This window comes from Gallinula chloropus (genome assembly GCF_964237585.1).
Source record: "Gallinula chloropus genome assembly, chromosome: 14".
In the NCBI taxonomy this organism is placed as follows: Eukaryota; Metazoa; Chordata; class Aves; order Gruiformes; family Rallidae; genus Gallinula; species Gallinula chloropus.
In genome coordinates this window covers 16,212,664-16,236,300 of record NC_140099.1, presented here as the reverse complement: position 1 = coordinate 16,236,300, position 23,637 = coordinate 16,212,664, and the positions used below count along the sequence as shown (strand labels likewise).

Below are 23,637 nucleotides of genomic sequence, written 5' to 3'. Positions count from 1 at the left end.
AACTCTTGCTGTATATGCCCTGGTAATGAGATACCTAAGCCAGTGTGACACCAAATGGTGGGGGCTTGATCCATGAATAAAGGACAATGTGTTTGGCTGTATTCAGCATTCTGCTTCATTAAACTTCTGGGGAAATGGTGCTGATTGGATTATCCTAGTGCATTGCCTAAGATGTGAGAGATCCTAACAGATCCTTGGCTGCACGGGACAGAGTGTTCATGTTCATGCTCAGTGCTAGCTCAGTCCCTTCTAAAATGTTGGGGGAGTTATTATTAAATCAGCTAATCAACAAAACTAGTTCTTTCAGAGGGAACTGCTGTTAAAGTTCTCTCTGATTCCTTGTGGAACTAAATTATTCCTTATACAGTTAATATTTATATCCAGTTTAAGATGTGCCTTGTTCTCAGGTGTTACTGTTTGTCGCTACCTGAAGTTTTTTCTCCAAGCCAGGGGTGATACCAGGCTTACTGTTTGGCTGACTAACTGCTCATGAGATGTCAATAGTGAAGCTCTAGTGAAGTGTGGGTATCAATGGAGTGCACACCACGGAGTGCAGGGGCAGTGCTTCTGTAGCAGTAAATGCAGTGTCCTTTCTTGGGTTTCAGGGTTGGATAGTGTGCTCAGGGATAACAACACAAAGTCGGGTTCTAAAGGTTTGAAATGTTCCCATTGGTGTTCCATATTCCAAATCGCTTTTTATCACAGCAGCCAAATTTTAGATTTTATTTAATGACTAAACTGAAAAATTATTTGCACTTCAGTGTCAATTATACTCAGTTGTCACCTGCCCAATTTTGGCCAGAATGGATTTATTTGAACAACTTTCTACAGTCTCCCTACCCTTTATCATCACCTCCAGATTTCTGCATTGCTGCTGCCTTCCTGCTTTTGTCATTGTTTTCCTCCCTTGTGAAAAAAGAATAAACAGTCTTTTATCTCCTGCAGTCAGAGTGCTGTTGTGGAAAGTAGCCCTTACTGCTGACGTCTGAAAAGTCCTGAAACAGGCCATCATTCAGTAGTGCCTGAAATGGCAATGAATATTTCAACCCATCATCCAGGAAGCAAATCTGTATATTCTCTCTCAGGCTGAAAAAACTTAGGAAAACGCAGCTTTCACATGAATTAGTTTTTGAGGCATCTGTGTATCATTATAATCCTGGAAGACTCTAGTATTTTTTTAATAAAGTAATTAATTTTAGTACTCGGCAGTTAATCCTATTAGTAGCTCAACTTCTAAGAGTAGAAAACTAAACCAGAAAAGAATTACTTATCCAAAATTACTCATGTAGAAATTTGTTTTCAAAAAGCATCATCTTAAAGAATTACAGTCCCCACTCCACACTGTTCTGTGTGATAAAGTTTCTTATAATTATACAGAACTAAGTCAGATCTCTTAAAGCTTAGATGAACTATGTGCGCTGTACCTCTCAGTTTTAAATATAGTTATTTATGTCTAACTACATTGACTTCTTACACCTTTTTTTTTTAATCAAAAGACACTTTGCCAGAAAGAAGCCTGGCCTATGAGTAGTGTATGCTTAGGAGCCTGGTGAGGATGTTCAGCCTACTGAAAGAAAGGAAAAGCAAAGAAGACTTTAGTGATGTGAGTTCAATCCCTGTTAAAGCCAAGAAAGACTAACCACTGCCACACAAAGTAACTTGTTTCCTTCAGTGAGGTAGTGTTCTGCAGTTCTTACAGCTCCTTTCATAACGAGGACCTCATTGGGAAACATTCACTAACTCATTTGATTTTCATTGTCAGGCTGCTATACTGTATAAAATTGTTAGTTTAGGTCACATAGGCTTGTCCAAAGCACATTGTGATGGTTCTTGTGGGTGGTTTGTGGTGTAACTGATTACAGTACAATTCAATTCTAATGCCAAATCTCAGTGCTCAGTTGACTTGCTAAGTGCATCCTTATGTACACGGTTGTTGAAGAAGAAGGGAGAAGAAACAGTAATTGGTTTTGTTAGAGTTGTTAGTAAAATATTGTGGTTTGCCCTTCAGAAAGTTCGAGGTTGTTTCATAGAAAGGTAAGAGAGCAAAACATGCTCAGCCAAAAACTCACTGCTCCTTACAGAAGGCATTTTACTGTGATTTGACCACTGTGGCATCTAAGTATTTCACATAGTCACATTCTGCACTCTGAGAAAACAAAGGCAGTTCGACCTGCATTTTAACCTGGAACACACCCATTGTGTTCAAGTAGCTCAAGGACCATTTCAATACACTTTAAATTCTTCACCTGCCACACAGCACTCCTTTCTGCCTTGAAAACATTCTGTCCCATTTTAACCTTACAACAGAAATCCATTGATGTTAGTGCAATATAAAAATACGTAACACCAACTTGTATAGTCATTAAGTTTTGAAGTAGAAAAAAGTATTAATCAAGGAGAATAATCAAGAAAGATTGAGTTGTACAGTGCTCTGTTAAAGCAGATCTGGTTTTCTTCACTGTTGGACAACAATAATTGCAACAAATTTGGGTTTAAACTAGAATTTAGTTGCTCTTTTGGAAACAGAAAGTGACTGTGGGAACTTACTGCACTAAAGTTTATAACTTGAAGCAGTGAAATTCCATTTTTACCCATGCAGGACTGTCTGTGCTAGTCCCCTGAGAACTGTTGTTCTGAAAGAGGTATTTGGGGGTCGATGAAACATGGGTCCTGCTCCATGAAAGCCTTTTTTTTCCACATTATTCCAAAGGGCTTAAAGCACCTGTAGCAGGAGCAGATCTTTTGACAAGAATGTATCTCTACTCTTGGATGCTTTTCACCACCTGAGGGTGAGCTCTCTAAGGACTCAACAGGTTTCAACTTCTCTTTGCTGTCCTCAGCTGACAGACATTACAAGAGGAATACTGCAACTGGTCTAAAATTAGTTGTTTGCTTTAGACAGTCCACAACTATCAAGATGCAAAGGTAATCTGGTTTTGTGCAGCAGGCACTGTTGCTGCGCTGAATGGAACTAGAATAAGTCGCTGGAGTGTGGTATTTACTTGGAATCTTGTACCAATGGTTAAGGCAGCTTTCTGTAACTTTTCCTTAAGTGTTTTGTAGAATTTTTTTAATTAACTTTCCTGAGATTTCTTTTGGAACAAGAGTTTCTGTCTGAATTTAAAAGTGGAGGGTTTTTTGTTTCAGTTATTTGGTTGGTGTTTTGGGGATTTTTTTTTTACATAGGTGTTTCTGCCTGGTACACTCAGCTTTAACTTTCTGTTTTCATCTGTTTTTCTGCTGTGTGATAGATTTTTTCCACAGTTTATCAATTCAGGCTCAGCTTGCCAGAAGCCATTTTATCACTTCTATTTGTTCCCATTTTAAAAGATGGAAAATTAATTAGTGGTAGATGCTGGCAGAAGGAAGGGATGCTTTGGCTAGGGTTACTCCTTTTTATTTGGCAGGTCACAAATCATTCCAGTGTTTTTATTGTATTGTGTGGGACTGATAAAATTCCACCCATCAGATAATTCATCACAATTTGCTGTTGAAGCAGGTCAGTCTGCAGTTGCAGTATTACTCCAAAGTTGCTTCTCTTTGCTTGGAAGATTTTAAGAATCTTTGGTTTCAATTTTCAAAATACAAGTAGTGTTCATCTCAAGCTTTGATTCATGTTCTATAGCATAAAGTCTTTGAACTGGGTTCTGTTACCAAAACTGAGCTATTATCAATTTGTTTCACATACAGCAAGTACAGATTAAATATCAGAATTTGATAGGTAGCAACAAAGTTTTTTTTTTTCAAGTTCAAGGAATAAAGCCCAAAGATTACAATGACCCAGTCTGGAACAGGGGGTTAGTTTTGTTAGACATCATAAAAAGCATCTGAGGAGGGATTTCAAGTAATTGACAGGCAAAGAGCTGGGAGCAAGGGTATGATAACACACCATTTGTGTAGCAGTATTTGATATATGTGTAAGATAAATCCACTTGCCCAGAGGCAACGTGGAATCTCACATCCTTGAAGTCATTAAAAAATCTGACAGGACACAGCCCTTGGCAAGCCACTCTAGAAGACTCTACTTCAGATTTGGATGTAGACAACCTCCAGAGGTACCTTCCTACCTCAGCCATCCTGTGATTTTGGGAAAGCGCAAGACAAGCTTTGTGTAGAGGTAATGATTTCTGTTAGACAACATGATGGGAATATTTGTTTGTGGACAAAAACGTGCTACAGTCATCCTGTTATGCAAGACTGATTGTTACCAGCTGGTCAGTGTCCTGTAGGCATTGCAGTACCCTGCAGTTCTGTAAAGTGGCCTGTTCTGTCATAGCTAGTTAATAATGATGCGGTTTTGACTGTTGTCAGTCTGATAATTTTATATGCTTGATTTAGCTGGTTTTTTAGCACTTGGGCTTTCTGATGTTGTTGTCTGGTTTTTTTAGGCATGCAGACACAATGCAAATGCAAGAACAGCCAGTTAATTCCAAAATATTTCCAGTCGTGCTCCTCATGCCACCTGCATATGCAATATAGTTCAGGAATGTCCATGTAAAGTGTCAGGGCCAAAACAATGCAACTGAAAGGCTTTAGTTGAGACCTTCATAAATTAAGGTTTTGGGTTTCTGACTCACTTTTGATCATTTCCTCCTGGGAGGTTCAAACATGCCTTAGTGATCCACGTTAAGGCTGGAAAGATGGGCCCGGGGGAACCGAATGAGGTTCAACACTGCTAAGTGTCAGGTGTTGCACTTGGGCCGGAAGAATCCCAGACACAGATACAGACTGGGAGAAGAGCTTATTGAGAGTAGCCCTGCTGAGAAGGACTTGGGGATTGTGGTGATGAGAAGCTTGACATGAGCCAGCAGTGGCTCTTGCAGCTCGCAAGGCCAATAGTATCCTGGGCTCCACCAGAAGAGGGGTGGCAGCAGGGACAGGGAGGGGATTGTCCCTCTCTGCTCTACCCTTGTGAGGCTCCATCTGAAGTCCTGTGTCCAGATCTGGGGCCCCCAATACAAGAAGGATGTGGAACTGTTGGAGAGGATTCAGAGGAGCCACAAAGACGACTAGAGGGCTGGAGCACCTGCCCTACAAAGAGAGGCTGAGGTAGCTGGGCTTGTTCAGCCTGGAGAAGAGAAGGCTGTGGGGGGACCTCATTGCAGCCTTCCAGTACCTGAAGGGAGCTTATAGGCAGGAGGGGATTCAACTTCTTAAAAGAGCAGATAATGGGAGGACAAGGGGGAATGAACTAAAGTTAAAGGAGGGAAGGTTTAGATTAGATATTATGGGGAAGTTTTTTACAGAAAAAGTGGTGAGGTGCTAGAACAGGCTGCCCAGAGAAGTAGTGGATGCCCTGTCCCTGGAGGTGTTTAAGGCCAGGTTGGATATCCAATCTAAATCTGCCACCTTCCAATGTAAAACCATTCCCCCTTGTCATATCACCATATGCCCTTTTAAAAAGTACCTCCTCCGCTTTCTTGTAGGCCCCCTCAGGTACTGGAAGGGCACTATAAGATTTCCCCGGAGTCTTCTCTTCTCCAGGCTGAACAAGCCCAGCTCTCTCAGCCTGTCGTCATAGGAGAGGTGTTCCAACCCTCCAGTCATCTTCGTGGCCCTCTTCTGGACACATTCCAACAGTTCCATGTCCTCCTTATGTTGGGGACTCCAGAACTGGACACAGTACTACGCCTGGAGTCTCACGAGAGCGGAGTAGAAGGGCAGAATCACCTCCCTCCACCTGCTGGCCACGCTCCGTTTGATGCAGCCCAGGATATGATTGGCCCTCTGGGCTGAGAGTGCACGTTGTCGACTCATGTTGAGCTTCTATGAAATGTCTTTATAGAGTCCTTCCATCTCCTTATGTGTGTTACTCTCTATAGGGCTGACAACATTAAAGCCATCACTTGGGTTATGTTGATATCTGAGGTAGTCCCTGCCTTTTCCTCCATGCCTTTTTCTGGGTAAACTGGACACCTAAAAGAGGATGGAGCAGAAAAAAAACAGATTTTTTACTAGTGGAAAAATACTAGCAAGCAGGACTAACTTAACAGAAAGAAAATGTCAGTAGTCTTAGTCCCAGTAATTCAGGGTATGGCCAGGAGGCTTTGTGTCAGCGAAGTGCTAATAGTTGCTCTTGATGTTTAAAGAATAAAATGGAAACAAGACCTGGAAGAAGCTGAAAATGTGTGCTGCTCCCTACTGTCCTCTGTAATCTCTTAATCTCTTTTCATGAATACTTGCTGGTGCTTTTTTGCGTGGATCTCAGAAATACATTTTTTATTTTACTGTGTAATTGCCTTTCAATATGGGAATTGCTTTGCAAAACACTTTTTAAATTAGGTCATTCTACTGAAGTATGCACTGGGCTAATTATGATTATTTTGCTTCCCTGGGCATTTTTGTGCTCATTGAATTTATTAAAGTATTACTTTATAGCTGGAGCTGAGAACTTACACAACAGTGAAAGCTATGTGGTACCTGGTATGCATGGCTGTCTTTCCTGTAGTCTCTAAGGGCATTTGCTTGTAGGCAACATCTGGCATCTAATAATTTATAATTGAATTTTATATAATTAATAGAGAAATATTTTTAAGGTTTTTAGCTAAATTTAAAGAATATGAAAAAGGCTGGTGAGAACAGCCGTTCTCAGCTTTAAACAAATAAAAGGATCTTATTTTCCTGAGGAAGGTTGTGTTGTAGAATTCTATAGGTGGGAACTCTTGAACTACAAGAAAATATTTGTAATATCAAGTCATGTACACATGTTGTCTCCCCTCCCCCTCATTTCTAGTGCAGTGAGGAAATTACCTTTTGGGTTTTGTGTTACATCTGTCACAGGGGATCTTGACTGGCTTTGGCACAAGCCTTTTCCCAAGATGAGATTGCAGTTGAGAGGACCCGCAGTTACCTCATCAATTATGATTCCTTTTTGCTAATTAGGAACTATAAGCAACTTGTTCTTAAAAACCGTGCTTTATCTTATCCTCATCAAGCAGCAAGTGGCCTACCTAATGCAAAACTAGAGATCTGGAAGCAACTGTCCCTCAGGAAATGATTTTAATGCTTGCTTTTGCCAGGGTTATGTCAAACAGCTGCATTCCCCAGATAAGTTGTCTACTCTGGTACAGAGTTTTTTCTGCAAATCCTCAGTCTCAAACAGTCTTTTTATGTTTCTCTATCTCTCCAACTCATCTCATTTTAAATTTTATTTGAAGACCTCTTTTCCATTTACTGAAGCTTTACTTCCCTGCTAACCAGTGGTGTACTTTGCAGTCCTGGCCCAGCTCATGAGTCTGTAGTTTAAAAATGAGTTGAATGTTGGGCTTTGGGAGGGTTTGACCAACTTACTATGTATGAAGAGTGTAATACAATTTGTCCAAGATTGGTTTTCTTTAAACACAGACTGTGTTTTCTGGTAGCTAACTGGTTTTAGATGGAGTTAAGGAATCACTCTTTGAGGTTAGTGCCAGGCAATTCTTTATGTTAGATTGGTGGGGTTTTTTTAATCTAGATCATCAAACTAACAGAGAAAGCAACTACTTCAGTGAGGTTTTACCCATGGGAAAATCTGAAGTATGTTTTTTGTCAAACCCTGAAAACTGTGTTCCCTTCTAGGGTTTGATGGTTGTTTTTTCATTATTCTTAGAACATGTTTTTTCCAAGAGTAGTAACAAAGGGTATGAAGGAAGTTATGTGGAGCTGCTCTCTTTTGCAGACTAACATCCTTTGATTTGTCAGTAGGGGAGAGACATAGTGTTTGGCCATCTTGTGAATGGCATCTCAAGGCCAGTGTCTTCTCTGTACAAATCTGACTGCTGTCTTCTGTTACTACAGTTAGGGAATAGGAGATGAGAATGGTCCTTTAAGTAAAGCCATTGTGGCTAAAGCTGTGGACTGCAGGTGCTCTTTAGTAATACCCTTTGGATGACCTACCTCTGTACTATAACTTCATTGCAATTGGATTTCATCAGCACTCTTGATACCTGTGGGCTGACACCATAAATTAAGCTAAGATACGGGCTGAGACCAAACCTTGACGTCTGCTCACCATTATTCACCCTATTGGATGGATGGACTAGTGAAACTAGTTCTTAACTCATTTTTACATTCTTGGGCTGTTCTATGCCATCTCTAGTTTGATTTGTTTTCCTATATCTAGCTATACTGACATTTTACTGAAATCCAGAAAAATTAGTTGTACAACTTTCCTCCACTTCCCACTCTAATTAATCTATCTAATCGAATATTGTACACATTAGCTTAGTGTCTCACCAATGAAAAACATGTGCTGTGCTTTAGCCCACTTTCCCCTAGTACTGCTAACCATTCCTTTCTTCAACACTTGTGCTAAGGCCTTGCATATAATTATAAAAACAAAAAGTAATTTTGTTCTGGAAATATGAACTTTTTGGTAGTAAAATTGCTTCCACTATTCACTCACTAGCTAGTCTTTTATTTCCCAGATTTTTCTTCTCTGTCCTCTTCTAGGATAAAGATAATACACTTCTCCCAACTTGATTATTTGGATCTCTCTAGTTTTGGTTTTATTTTGGCTTGGAATAGAAAATTCCTTTGCTCCTACTTTGAAAGTCTGGATGCCTTTTTAATCTGATTTTCTACTGAGCATAAAGGATCTATTCATGGTGTTGCTATGATGTGGTGTAACATTAACATCAACACTAAAGTTACAAGCCAGAGTCTTGGTAGACTGGTACTGATGCTGCATGTTTGGCATTGCGAAGTAGTGGTCTGGGTTTCAGTTTGCATTGATTTAATGGGGTGATGTTAGAAATGCCAGTGGTCCTAAGAAAGGGCTCACAGCAGACGTGCTAGTGAAGCAGCAATTTATTATACGTTCTTGCAAGAGCTGGTGTTCTAGCAAAGTAGGCACATCTGTGGCCAGTTTTCAGCATTTTATACCCTATTCACATCCAAACTCCCTCCCTTGTTTAACTATGAATTAGGCACTTCCAAGGTTTACAGGCTCAACCGAGGTGCCTTCTTCATAACAGTACATAATATAATACACATTGCAAGTCTGGTGGGGTCCTGCTTCCCCTTGGTGAAGAAAAGAATATTCATGAGTTAACTGAGCAAAATGCAGTATCTTTCTAAGTTACTATTCATCTTATATGGCCCTTAACTGTTGCCCCTTTATTAACATATCTTGATTGACAATTGTTCTTTATCTTCCTTTTACCTTAAGACTTAGCGTTAGGCCCCAGTTTCCCATAAGACCACTTAAGTCTTTGGTAAATGATTCTTGATGAGGCAACTTGAGTCTTTTATTCCTCAAGTCAGTGTAGAAAAATATTACACTTACTCTACAGTTTGCAAAAGCAACGTTCCTCAGCATTTTCTAGAGCAATGATTAAAAAGTCTGGTCAGCACGGAAGGCTCACTGAAGCTGCAGTAAGCTGACCACGGTTAACCTGGGTACACCTATACCAGAGGCTGTGTTGTACATTTGCTTGAGCCAGTTATCTATCTGTAAAAGCACAAAGATCAACGTTTTCTAAATCTAGACTCTTCCCAAGTCTCTGCCATCTGCAAGTACGCATGCCCACGTGTTTGCTCTGCACCGACCAATCGTAGTGAATGCAGATCTAGAGTTGTTAACACTTTTCATGCCACTTCTGTCATGGGCAGCTGCTTGGCTAAATGGATTGGAGTGGAAAAATGCATCATGAGTGAGGCATCAGTAATGCTGAACTTGAAAACAGAAAGCTGTTTTGAGCTTTCATCACTTTTCCAATCAGCAGCACAGTGTTGATCTGCACCTTTCTAATTCCAATAGTAATATGCTTTATAGTGAGCAGAGATAAGAGCTTTTTTGTTTCAACAATCACGTACCAATCGAGTCTGAATGTTTTGTTAAAACAGTGAATTTGCAAACAACTCTTGGCACTTGAAAAGAAAACCCCACATTAGTCTTTTTTACCTGTGCACTATAAAATTTTACATTGTGAGCCAATAGCTGATTTAAATCTTGAATGCAATGATTGATCACAGAGCTGCATTTTTAGCTTCAGGTCTTTATAGTTTTAAGTATGAATATTTTAGACATCTGAGCAAGTTTAGAGGAATAAAAAGGTAACTGGCTAAGTGGAGTGGCTGCAGACAGTATGGCAGCTAAGACAGTTGGTATGGCAGATATCTTTTTATTTCCCTAAGTCTGAAGTCTAGTTATTAAAAAAAGGTTATAGTATTTGTTTTCATAACAAATTTGAGTGATCAGCATGTTAGGGCAAAACGTATTTGAAACCTGAAGTGTGTAGCATTTATTCCTAGTCCAGAAGTGGGGAAACCGAAGCCTAGATGCTATGATTTACCTAGCTTGTAAAGAAATCAAAATGATTCCTCATTTTGAGCATGGCACTCATGGCACTCCTATTTAATTCCTCTGCTTATTCCTTCCAGTGCATTTGCACTCTGAAGAAAATCAGTTACCCCCCAGGGATCTCCAGTGTATCAGTGGATGTTGGTAGGGCAGCAGCATCAATATTCGTGCTGCCTGTTGAAGGGACCGTGCGGGGTGTCTTTTGTGGGTTTTGACTAGCAAGTGATTTTGGCAGGCTTTAGGAAGGGTTTCCCTTATGATATTTAAATTTAGTACTGTCACTGATGGACTTCTATTAAAATGTAGATGATTAAACCAGCTTTATTATTTATCAGTGAAAATTATCTTTGATAGCTATCACCTTTGCACACAGTTTAAGTGGAGGTATGTGTGGGACCTGATAGCTCCATGTCTTCATAGCCATTTCAGCTCAGCCAAGTGAAAATGAGGACCTTGTCTCAAATTCACTGCAGAACTTTTAAATAACAAATCAGTTTGTTTACCTACATCTCTCTACCCCCAGCTATCTTCTCTTCTGGAAAATTTTGTCAGTGTTCTCTTGGATTTGCTCAATGCATGTAGTATTTCCCAAGTCATTGCAGCTGGGATGATCGATGAAGGGGATGGCTGCTTGGGTAGCAGACTTTCAGAATTATCTTTGGCATCGGTACTTTCTTCTTATGGTTCTTTTTTGATCTGTTTTTGAGAGCTTAGTTAAACTTAGCACTGTTTTATAGTAATGTACTTCTGTAGGTAAGCTATGTCTATAGATCTTTGTTTCTTATCTTACATTATTACTCGGGAAGAAGTTAAAAAATTCAAGAAAAGCTAACTTCAAACCAGCACTAAATATGAAGTCTGTGGATATAGAGATCTGAAGGAAAAAGGATTGCTGCTTTCATTATAATGGGCTGTTAAGTTTCTTAGATGTTCTATTCAGGTCTGAGCTTTGATGCATCCTTCTGTCATACAAATCAGACTCCTGCCTGGGTTTGAGCAAAAAATAACTAAGTCTTGTTTTATGTACTTGGAGGAAGTTGGGGGATTCTGTAGCCCCTTGTGTGAGTTGGTGAGCACGTACATAACTCTTGCGTATTTACTCACATGTAGTGCGAGTCAGTTTTGGTGAACTAATGTCAAACACTTCCTTTTGCTGTTTGTGTGTTTATGTAATTACCATTATATGCAATAAATATACTTTTGAGCAAGACTTCTCAGGCCAGCTTTTTCCTGAAGGTACCCAGATATTGAAGGTACCAGAGGTCATATCCTCTGGGGAAGGAGATCAGTTTGTTAAGACATGACAAACCATAACTCTGTGCCCCTACTTGTGATTTGTGGGAGGTAAACGAGAGGCAGTTCAATACCTGGAAGTTTAACGTACTGGCTGTAAATGTTTATTGTCCAGATGTTGAGGTTGAATCCAGTTTTTTACTTGCTTGCATTTTAAAAAAGAAAAAAAAAAAAGAAGAAAAGAATAAAAGCTCTGTACAACAGAGCAGCTTCTTTCTGCTAATCTCTGACCTGAAACCTAAGCAATGTAGTTTTATGTATTCCTGGCTTTTTCACACAAACCTGAGAAATTCTGCATTGCAATAGATGCTTTTGTGGTGCTTTAAGGAAGCTGGCTTTCAAGGACTAGCCTTTACATTGAATTCAAAGTTGGTTTTAAAAGCAGCTTTTCTTTCTTAAGAACTGGCATAGAACTGAAAGGAAAAGAAGTATTAGCAAAAGATAGAGATGTTAAAGTGGAGTGCTCATACACAAGAGCCTCATATCTCCACATAAAGCATTTAATCTGGAATAAATCTTAGCCTTTTAATACAGCTCAGATGAACCAAGCAAAACAATTAATTAGCAAAGCACGCACTTTGCAGATTTATACAAACATTAATATTGTTCACATTGTTAAAAATGAAGTACAGGGAGGAAAGACACTACCCAAAACACTGGAGCAGCGTAGCATGGTTTAGGAGGCCCAAAACCACCTAAACCAGGGAGGATGCCAACATTTGATTCTTTCATTTTTTTTCCTAAATACTTTGAAAAATCACAAAGTTTTGAAACGCTTCCTTCTTATCTTAGGAGCTAAACTTTATAAGTTATTAATGTTTCTTTTATGGATGTATCTGAAATTAGTTCAGATTTTTTTCTGAGGTGTAATTTATTGATTAGTCTTTAATCAGGGATGCTGGTGTAATGATTTGTTGCAGCTGAGTGTGTTCAATCTCCCTCAGCCATTACTGATACACTTTATATTACACGCACTGAACTTGCTGTTTAAGACTGAAATCCTTAGGAAATCAGGCTTACTAAATCATTACTATTTGTGTGTATGTTTGGCAGCTTTCCCTTCGTAACTTCTAAATTCTTTGCCCAGTTTCATATGGACAGGAGAGGGAATGATGGGGACTTGTGCAAGTATTACAAAAATAGAGGCAGGAGAAAAGACTACCGAGGATGCTTCATGATTTCAAATCTGTATTTGATATCAGCAAGTACACATGGGAGCAAGTACACATGGGAGCAAGTACTTGTACATTCTCTGCAGCAGCAACACAAGACACATTGGAAATCCAGACCAGGCTTCTTTACAGTCAGTAAATTCTGAATTAGAATTTCTTTCTGGGAAGTGTTTTTTGCTACCTAAAAATAAGTAATTTTAAATAAAGATCTAGCTTTTAAAGTATTATTCTCTCACTTAAAAATAATCCCCTTTCTTTTCTAAAGGGCATTAAGTAATAAATTAAGGCAGATGTTTTCAAGTGGTTACAAATGTTCAAAAGATGAGCAAGCAAACCTCTGTCAGCTGCAGAGCCATTTCAATTTCCAGTTTTCTCATGGTCCTTGTTACAGTTTGTCCTGACAGCTGACAATAGCATCTTTGGGATTCTGTCTGGTTTTTAATTTATGACCATTTGAAAAAGTGATAGCCACAATGGCATCGGAACAGATGGTATTATGAGGGTCATGGACCCAAAGACTTACTGGAGGCCTATGAAATGCTGTGACACAAGTGCAGTCTGTGATGATGCTTTGTCATGTTAATTGAATGCCTAGCCAGAAGTTGGTAGGTTACAGTTGCCAAAAATAACTGTTCTTGATGTAAAGACTAAAACAGCATGAAACGCTGTCAGATCTGTTAAAGAAATCAACACATCAAACTTAATTCCTTTTAAAATTGTGATATGATAGTGTGAACAGCTGGTGATCTCTGTTGAAAAGAAATGATGTAGCTTTAGCCTGGGCATACAAAGTCATCCAATTTGCTGCAGAATTGAACCCTAGGCTTCCTAAAATTGGAGGAGGTGTTAGTAGGTGCAATCTTTCTGCCATGTGTATTACGTTTGTTTTAATGCAACATTTATATCTGAATATTTTTGCCAAAGATAAAATCCAAGGATGTTTAACACATATATGGCTGGTAAGAAATACTTGTGTCTTACCCCATCTCAGTGGGTGCATTAAATTGCAGAATTCCCACCTTACCCCCCCCCCCCCATACCCATGTTGCTGCTATGGTGGTAGAGCCTTTTTGTCATTCTTGTGTTCTTCCTGCCAACTGTGGTGCAGAGAACTAGGGAAGTGACTCAAATGAACAAGATTCTGACACGTGGGGAGCGGGGTTCACATCTATTTGTGGAGCAGATAATAGTGAACCAAAGGAAAGGACTGAGGGGGAGATGGCAATTGATTGCAGATTCCAACCTTGTGTGCTTATTATACAGTTTGGAAAATGGATTTCAAGAGCCATAAACCAGCTGCAGCATATGAGTTAACATGCTGCACCAGCCACTGCAATGATGGATCACCCTTTATGAAAAGTCCGTAGCCACATTAAACTTGTGTTTTGCCTCAGTCTTCAACAGGAGTGTAATATTCATCATGGATGGCAAAGCTAAAATTAATAGAGGAAATGAAAGGACAGAAATGGTGACAAGTACTTGCTGGTGGAAGAGTATGGAGGAGTTGGCCAGAATTCTGGAAGACCTAGTAAATGAAATAGCAAATCATTAGTCCAGTAATACTTATTGAAACCTAAGTTAACAAAAGATTGTAGGATAGTTAATATACTGCCTATACGTGGGAAGAGTAGTTTCAGGAAAAAGGCATCAGTTTGATTAAAAATGATACTTGGAGACCTAACACAAAAAGAAATGTGGTGATTCTTAAATGTAAAATGCAAGAGCAAGGCTGAATAGCTAAATGACAAAGAGCTGGGGTAGTAGTTGATCTGATCTACATCTCCATGGTTCTACAAGAGCTGATTCTTTATTGTTCATGAGTTGGCCATGACCAGCACAAGAGATCATGTTGTCCCCAGTTATCAATGTCATCACCTATTAGCAGCATAGTGTCACAATTAACTTTGTAAGCCTAAGATTTCTCCTTAGCTTATGGAAGACAGTGCTGTTCATCCTCCACTGGCTGCTTCATGTCCTGAAAACATGGAGAGTAAAGCCAACTGAGGTTGGCCCATAGGGCAAGTTGTGTGAACTTGGGGTTTCCTCACAAGCTTGCCCTGTGATTCTCTTGTAATCCCAAGTAACGTGGCTGGATGACAAAATTGTCCTTGAGCTTCATGTCAGTATTGTCCTTATACACAGTGAGCACTGAGGTGACTGAACTGTAGCACTGGAAAGCCTCTGGAGCATTTCCTGAGAGAGGTGGGAAACTTGACAATAATATATGCTCCATGTAAGCATGAGACAGATAAACACAATCAAAATAAGGCTGGGTGACACTGGCACTGGAACAAAGGAAAACAAGCTGCCTAGGAAAAAAATTGGGAAGATGAAGATGATTCTTAGCACTTACAGTCTAAATATCATATGGAACAAGAAATCCTCTGCTGAGGTTGTCAGTAACAATAGGGGAGCAAAATGAATGACTCTTCTGCTCTGCTGATAATTAAACTGAAAATACCTTATTGTTGCCAAGTTTTAAGTGAAAAATGAACAATGACTCCCAAAAAGATATCTGTGAGAGAACCCGATAGGTTCATTTGGAGTTGAATTATAAAAGGTAATAGATACTTCAGTAATATTTGTCTGTTTGCTTCCAGATCAGTATTAGCAAAAGCAGATCTGTCAAGGTATGCTAAAGTTACTTCTAGCTTTAAAAAAAAAATGGAAAAAGCTACTGTTTTTTTTCTCCAAAATAGTGCATTGGGGTTCGCTCCTAACTGTCCAAGGCTTTTGTTCCCTAGTTTTCAGTATATTCAATTTCTTCAGGTTTTCTGAAAATAAAAGCAGCATATAAAGAAGTGGTCTGGATTATTTTTCTGAAAGGGCTAAGAGCCCTTTTTCAGCCAGTGATCAGGGTCCGGCTCTTCTGATCTCCACCTGATGGTACGTAGATGGGAGGGTGGATGCCTTCCCTTCGCAGTGAAAATAGCCTTCCCTTCCCTTCCCTTCAAGATGGATCTGCTGGCAGATGTCCTGTCAGACTGACAGGTTAGCAGTGTACCTGCAGGTTCTGGAGCATCTCCCCTATGAGGAGAGGCTGAATAAGCTGGGGCTGTTCAGTCTTGAGAAGAGAAGACTAAGGGGGGGAATCTAATTAATGTCTATAAGTATCTTAAGCATGGAATGTAGGGGGAATCAGCCAGCCCCTTTTCAGTGCTCTGTGGGACAGGACAAGGACCAATGGCTGCAAGTTGGAGCACAGAAAGTTCCGCAGCAACATGGGGAAGAACTTTTCCCCAGTGAGGGTGAGGGAGCCCTGGGACAGGCTGCCCAGGGGTGGTGTGGAGTCTCCTTCTCTGGAGAGATTCCAGACCTGTCTGGACGCCGACCTGTGCAATATGAGCTGGGGAGCTGCTTTGGCAGGGGGGTTGGACCCGATGAGCTCTCAAGGTCCCTCCCAACCCCTATGATTCTGTGATTCTGCATTTCATCTAAGACTCTGGTGGGTGAAAAGGGGGAGTGTTCCCCCTCGTGCCAGGGTGTGTTTGCAAAATGCCATGAAGATGGCTCTTTCCATTGTAGTGTGTTGGGCCTGAGGAGCAGATGGCAATTCGTGGCGGCTTTGGGAGGGAACAGTGGGTTTTCTGAGGATGCTATTAAAAATACATGTTTATTAAAAAGAACCTCTTGGAGATTATTGTAATGCATTGTCTAGCATGTGCTGCTGTGGTGTCATAACGCTTTTGAAACAGTGACATTAGCCATAGTAATAACTTATGTATGTACATACTTCTGTATGCAAAAGCCTCTTTGGCTAGGGGCAGAAGGAAGAAAAATGTGAATAATGTGCTTTAATCTTTGCATTTCTGTTTTATTTCAGTAATGAAAGGACTGGTCATCTTTTATCTTATACTGCAGTTCTGACTCTGAATATTTAATACAGCATTTGTCAGAATATTTGAGAAATGCACTTGTATAAATGCAAAAAAGGTACTTCAGAAAGAGCATCATTCACTTCTGATGCCTTTTCCATAGTGTCCAAAGTTCAGACAAGTAAGTGGAGCTTTCTGTAATACTGAGTGTGTACAAGTACAGACTGCAAGTGTTAGCCTTCAGTATAGTGACAGCCTAGCTCAAGATCTTCAGAGCATTCAATTGAACTCTGACAGGTCTATTAATTATAAATTTTAACCACAGAACCTAGCGCTGGATCTGCAACTCTGATTTTTCTTTGATATACAAGCTATTCCCATGACTTCAGATTGATTTCTTCATTAGAACATTTGATCAATTTTTCTAATTACTGTTTCCAGAAGCCTCATGCCACCAGTGTGTTCACTGTGATTTTATAGAAAAACTGTCATTAATGAAAAACAGCTTCTTAAAAAGCCATTGCTTGCTATTTTTTATTACTTTAATTCTATCAGTTGGCTGTTGGACAGAAAAAAGCAAAGGAATTTCTTGACATGAGTGATAATTTTGCATGGCATAGAAACCTTTAAAACCAGGAACCTGGACTAAATTGCAATCTAGTCTTTAGGCAGTGGAGTAAGGACACCGAATTCCCAGGTCTTGTGAAAAATCAGTCTTCTGCTCAAATAGTCAAATATGGACTCCATGGGCTGATTTTGAGGCTCTTTGTTTCAAGAATTAGGTTTGAGGCTGTTTCTCTAGCCTGCTCTGTGCTTGTACCATTTTTGGAGGATTCGGGGTTTTCCTCTTTTGCCTATTGAGAGCACTTCTGTGCTAGTCCTGTGTCTTGAGTAACAGCAGTAGAATTTTCTCTACTTCTAACCCTTTGACTCAAAACTTGGAAAACTGTGGCATCAGTGTCAGGTGGTACAAGTGAGTCTCTGTAGGTGGCATGATGAAGTAGTAAACCTAGCCTTGCTTTTGAAACCAGGCAATGTTGAAACAGCCACAGATTAGACTGATGAAATGGTGGGATTTCAGCAGTGAATATAGTGTAACTAGGTCATGAAATCTATAAAAGGTCTACACAGGGAGAGAGGGGTGAGCGTGTGAATGACAAGATACAGGAACATACTGAATTAAGGGAGTCAACAAGGAAATTAAAAATTAGATCATCTCTGAAGTCACTAGGTGTTTCACTCTCTCAGTAAGGTGTTCTATTTGTTTCCAGTGTGCTTGCAATAGTCAAATTAGGCCTGGCAGTATAGCCTGGTAGTCCTGCTGGTTTTATAAGCTCAGATGACATTCATGTAAAGTATAAATCAAAGTTACAGCAGAGTATTGCAAGATCGTGGTGTCGCAACAGGAAGAAAGGTGTCCCAAGAGCTTCCATCTCGGTGGGAGGCTATGGTCAGTGATTCTAATACACAAACTTCATTCTTGAACCTTTCTGCATTGTCAACTGTGAACAGTAACGAACTAAAAGGCAAGCACATCCCTGTTGGAAGGGGTCAGTCATTTTTGAGGGGGTAATAAACACGCAGATGCACAGACGACCGTGCACGTTCCTTACTTCTCACTGGCAATGCAAAGTTCAGGGAGTAACCAAGCCAAAGTTTTTGTTTTAAGTATCTGTTGCCAAGCAGTAGGTTTTCTCCTAGCAACAAGTGTTTTGCAGCAGGGGAAGCAATTGGATACCTTAGGGGTTATGTTAGCTTTGCAGTAATGGTAAGGAAAAAACTACCTGGGGTTGGGAGCCTGCTGTGGTGGTGACAGGGAGTACAGGGCTCGGTTTTGGGGTGTGCTGGGGGATGCGGGAAGGTGAGTGAGGGGGATGGAGCAAGAAAGGACAGAGCAAGCAGGTGATACTCTGGGATAGGCAATGAACAGAGATGTTGGCTGCAGGAGCATATTTGTTGCTCAGTTGCTTGTTAAGTAATGATCAGCTGTAGTAGTACTAGGTGGTCATCATTTAAAAAACCCAAACCCATACTGAGCTCATTATAAGTTTTATTTTGGGCACGCTTTCTTACTCCAAAGAATTGTATTAGAGAAAATGAGATGACTGGTTTTGTGTTCTGTATTTTGGAAACAAGATATGTATACACTGCAGGTGTTTTTCCAATCAAAAAAAGAAAAGTGTTTATTCTATGGGAAATTATCTTTACTCACAAGTGTTGGAGGTCAATCCAGTTGATTTTAAACCTTAAAAAAAGGCACACTTCAAAATCCCTGCATTAAAGTGCATCTCTGTGTGTCATTTCGGACACAGAACTATGTTTATTCATCTTTTTTTCTGTTGGAATGGCTTATTTTGAACTGATGCACCATGTCACAGTTTTTTCTTGCAAAAAATAGTTGCTTACAATGACTAAACATGCAGCTGTTCTTGATATATGCCTTTGAAAGGAGGAGTTAATAAATGATTTATTGTGCAAAGTCACACTTCCATTAGATGGATGTGTTTCAGCACAAATTCATCAGCTGAAAGGAAAATAGGAGAGCACAGTATATAAATAATGTGCTATTTCACTCTACATAAATGTAAAATATTGATTATAGAATACATTTAAAATGTGTATTTTTGTCACAGAGGATGGGAAATAGCTGCAGAGTTTTACTTGTGTTTTCCATATATCATGTCAAATTCTTCTCGTTTTCCCTTCTCTAACACTTCTTCTGTTTCATTATTATAGCATAACACTGTCAACTCTGTGGTAAACCTTCAAGTTTGATAGATCTGTTTGAAAATAGCAGCCACCTTAACACATGCAAAATAGGCTGAAAAAGCAGAATGTAACAAGGGGCAGTTTTGTGATGCTAAAATTACAGTGCATGTGGATTTGCAATGCATACATTGCATATTAAGTTTTGGAAATGTTTGTGGTCATAATCCTTGATTTTCAAGCTTTTTTTAGGGGAGATGGGATGTTTATATCATGCCTTTCTACATCCTGCAGTTGAAAGTTGATTCTCTCTTAGGCTGGCTGGAGCTTGTTCAAAGAAAAAAAAAAGCCATGAACTAGAAAACTTTCTGGGGAATTGGATATAGTGAGTCCTTTAGGCCTTTTAATGAAACTTTAAAAAAAGCAAACCCCAAACACCAAAACACATCATTTTTCACATCTGTGTAGCTCTGTGTCTGATTATACTTTTGTAGCTGTTAGCTTGTGGGTGATGAACCAGGTCATCAGCCAACCAGGCAAGTAGTATTTCCACTCTGCTTCTGTCTCCCAGCTCTCATCCTTAAAAGCAAAATCAATACATTCTTGATGTTCTTATGCTTATAATGTTTTCTTACAGGTGTTGTTTTTGCAAGGGAAACTTTTAGCCCTGCAGGGTATTTTTTAAGCTAAATACAAATTTAGAAGCTCTTAACCAAATCACGTAACAGACCTACTAGGAAAAAACCCAGTGTCTTATCTGGTAGAGCTCAAATCTCTGTAGTTGAGTCTTTTGCAGGTCAACAGGCTGTGATGCTTAAACACAGTGATCATCTCTGACACTTTATTGCATGCTAGGCCAGCCACATTTCTTGTTCTCATACTCTTCATTTCTCCCAGTTATCAGTTTCCTTCTCTGGAGTTAGGAGAGAGTTCAGTGCTGAGAGTTCAGCATCTTCAGAGAGTTCATCCTCTCTGAAGAAGGCAAAAGTGCAAATGGACTCATGGTCAAATGTCCCATTATATTTTTTCCACTTTGAAATAAGTTTCATTGCTTTTGAGAATATCTCCCACTTCTAGTCTGTATTTTTCTTAGAGAAAATGGAATTCTTCCTCTTGATATCCAATGACTGAGGGTGAAAGTCTCAAGTGGTGCTTCTGTTGAGACTGAGAACTGTTTATTTTCCATGAAGGGTGGAGAAGTAGTCAAGCCTTAGGAAAACCTCCAGCCTGCTTGAGCAGAAATTTTTCACCACGTTGAAGAAGTCACAGTGATCTCTGTGGTGCTGTCAGTCTGCTTTGCTTTTCTTTTTCCATGTGCATTTGTTGCAAGTCTTGTTTAGTGCTTTATGATGAAGCTCTGATTTGGTGAGACATATGATGGGTGATAATTACGGCTTTTATTTTTAAAAAGTTAGTTGCATGGAAAAAAAATCAAATGCCAACTTCTCATTTGCCTAAAAGCAAATGAAAAAACCTGACCTTACTAGACTCCTCTAAATGGTTAGTTTTAATCATGTTTTCAAATTCAGAAATTAGTTAAGTAGTTTTCCATTTCTGTCCCATGTTTATTTTTCTAGATGTGTGTTTCCCATTGACTGGTTAGTCATTATGACAGGTTAATTTGCAAAGAGAGAAAGCCCATTTACAGGAAAAAACATAACTTTGCAGTGAAGGCTGCACTACGTGCTCATTTAAGCAATTATGGCTGTATGCAATTGTTTGTTGTATCATGTTGATCAGACTCTGAGGGATATTATATTGATAAATAATGAGGCATTTTCTGACTGAAGGTTTTACTTGGAGAATGTATAAAGCTGCATTTGGAAATTAGAATTCACTTGAACATTTTTCTTTTAAGAAAAGCTTACATTTAGCTAATGTAAAATAACCTTGATATATTGAACTGCAAGGGGGAAAATAACTAGGCCCAATTATAATTCTGACGTGTCAGGTGTATATCAAAATATAATTCTGCTTTATTGAAGACAGTATTAATTGTAATTACTGGTTTTATTATGCCATCACCATAGACCAAATTGTAACGGTATCTTGTTTATCTAGGGTGCAGACAGATATGTAATGACATACTGAATGTTATCTGTAATGACATACTGAATGTTATCTAGGTGGAGTGAGGGTTTAGGTTCTGTTGAAGTGAACGCTGATTTAAAATCTTGTATTACTTGCATTTGAAAATTCCTGTATGCCTCAGCCCAAAAGGCTGTGAATGAGGTGTGAGGTTTGCTTTTTGGTTTTTGGTTTTCTCTTGTTTGTTGCTTTTTATAAAAAGGCCTCATGGATATGAAGATTTTGGACTCCATTAATTTTGTCATACCAGTTTTCTTCTTTCAGAAATAAGATGGATACCCACCATAATTTTGCCTTTTAAACTTCATATTTGTTAGTAGGGCACTATAATACTCTCTGCACCTGCTTCTTCAGTGTAACCCATGGAATTAAGAGAAAGTTGTTCTTTCAGAAGCATCAAGAATAATCACAGAGGCATGAAATTCTCACTCCCACCTTTCAACACGGTCAAGGGAGAACCTGATAGTGGAGCAAGGGTAGTGGAAGCTCCTTGAGCCCTCTAGACAAGTTGTAGCCGTCGCAGCATGCAAACTCTTTCTAGAGGACCTGGTTTTGTGCCGTGCTACTGCAAGTAGAAGGCTGTGCCAAAATCTCTCTGCTCCAATTACCAGGAATGTTTTCACCTTTTTTTGGTAAACTTACTCCCAGCCAATTTATACACATGTATTCTTGTGCCAATGTTATTCTCTAACTAAAATAGGTTTTCTCTATTCTGTTCTCTCTACTGTTTTTATAGCAAGTATCTTCATTTCCTCTCAGCTTTTGATTTGCTAGGTTAAACAAACCAAGTCTGTTTAGTCTCCTTGTGTAAATTAAGATTTTTATTGATTGTCTCAATAGTAATTTTCTGTGCCTGTTCCAGTTTGAATGACCTTTGTTGAATAGAAGAAACTACACAAGGTGCCAGAGGAGGTCCTACCTACTTCTATCTGTGTGCAGCACAAAGTCTCTCTTCTCTTTCTAATGGAAACCTCACTTGATGTCATTTGAGTTTTCCTCACCTTTCACACTGTCATCCTGGGGTTGCCTAATAGATCCAAGTCCTTCTTGCTAGCTGCTTGGTTGACAGGCTTCCACCATTTCTGTGTTACTGTCAAGTTATCTTCCACTGTGTTTTACTGACTTTTGCCATACTTCTGCATCCTAGTTCTCATGATCAGCCTGTTGGTTTCTGTATCATATCCCCTAACTTTTTCTTATCTAATTGTATCATCATGCTCAGAATTCTTGTGATGTGCCATTAATTAAAACACTAAACGTGATTAGTCCCAAGACAGCATCCAAAATGCAGAAGATAAAATCCCCATTCCTTAACACATGCAAGATCAGTATAAATGAAGGGTATTCAGCCAGATTATTTTGATGGTGCCTTAAGATATTTCTGTTTATTCAGACTCAATAGCTGTTTTTCTGGCCTGTATTTGTATAGGTACCTAGGAGATATTGAGCAATAAATAACAAATAACTTCTGTTTTGACAACAGTACTAAGGGCCTTCAGTCAGGGGTTGGGCCCTGTTTGGCTGAGCGTTATGAAAATACTTGGACAGATGCTTTGCAGAAATAAGCGAAAGGTGGTAGCAGTTTGGGGGGGGGTAACGTAAAATGAAGAGAAAGGGTGGTGATCCAGGGAGGAAACACACATAAAGTCATTGACCAATTAGAGGGAGACTTTGTGACTCCAGACTGGATGAGTAATCAGTCAGCAAGATCTTGAAAAGGACCTGCAGCAGAGAAGAAAGCTTTCCCCCCCTTTTAATTCCTTGTTCTGTTGTGATTTGAAGCTTGTGTAGAACCTTGTGTGTAGCAACTACAGTACCTCCCCATCACAGGCAGCACAGCATAATGCTCTTTTTTTAGAAAGCCAGCCCCTGTATGGCATTTACATTGAAAAGTCCCTGATATTCTCAGCTCTGAGCCCTGACAATGGCTTGGGCATTGCAAAGGGCTGTTGACCTTTCCTTGAGCAGAAGACTCCGCAAATCTTTGAGTACTGTTGGTTATTCAAAGTGACTGGTATAAATATCAGTGAGTCGGAGACATGAAGCACCACTTTCACTTCTGGTGGTGGTGGCACAAAAAAAGTCTCTGTTTCTTCAGATTCCCTTCACCTTCTGCCTCTGCCATTTCTGATTAGTTTTCTCTTGGAGTTTTTGGGGTTACAAAATCGGCCTCTACAATGTAGAACTGGCTAAAAGAAAAATCACAGAATCATAGGAGTTGGAAGGGACCTTGAGAGCTCATCGGGTCCAACCCCCCTGCCAAAGCAGCTCCCCAGCTCAT

The 23,637-nt window shown here is 39.6% G+C and overlaps 1 protein-coding gene across 3 annotated transcripts in view; it reads left to right on the top strand.

Annotated features, from left to right (window-relative positions):
* TTC7B (tetratricopeptide repeat domain 7B) overlaps positions 1 to 23,637 on the top strand; it is a gene marked incomplete at its 5' end in the record, with an annotated part of 141,145 nt that overhangs the window by 112,971 nt on the left and 4,537 nt on the right. The window lies entirely within an intron of this gene.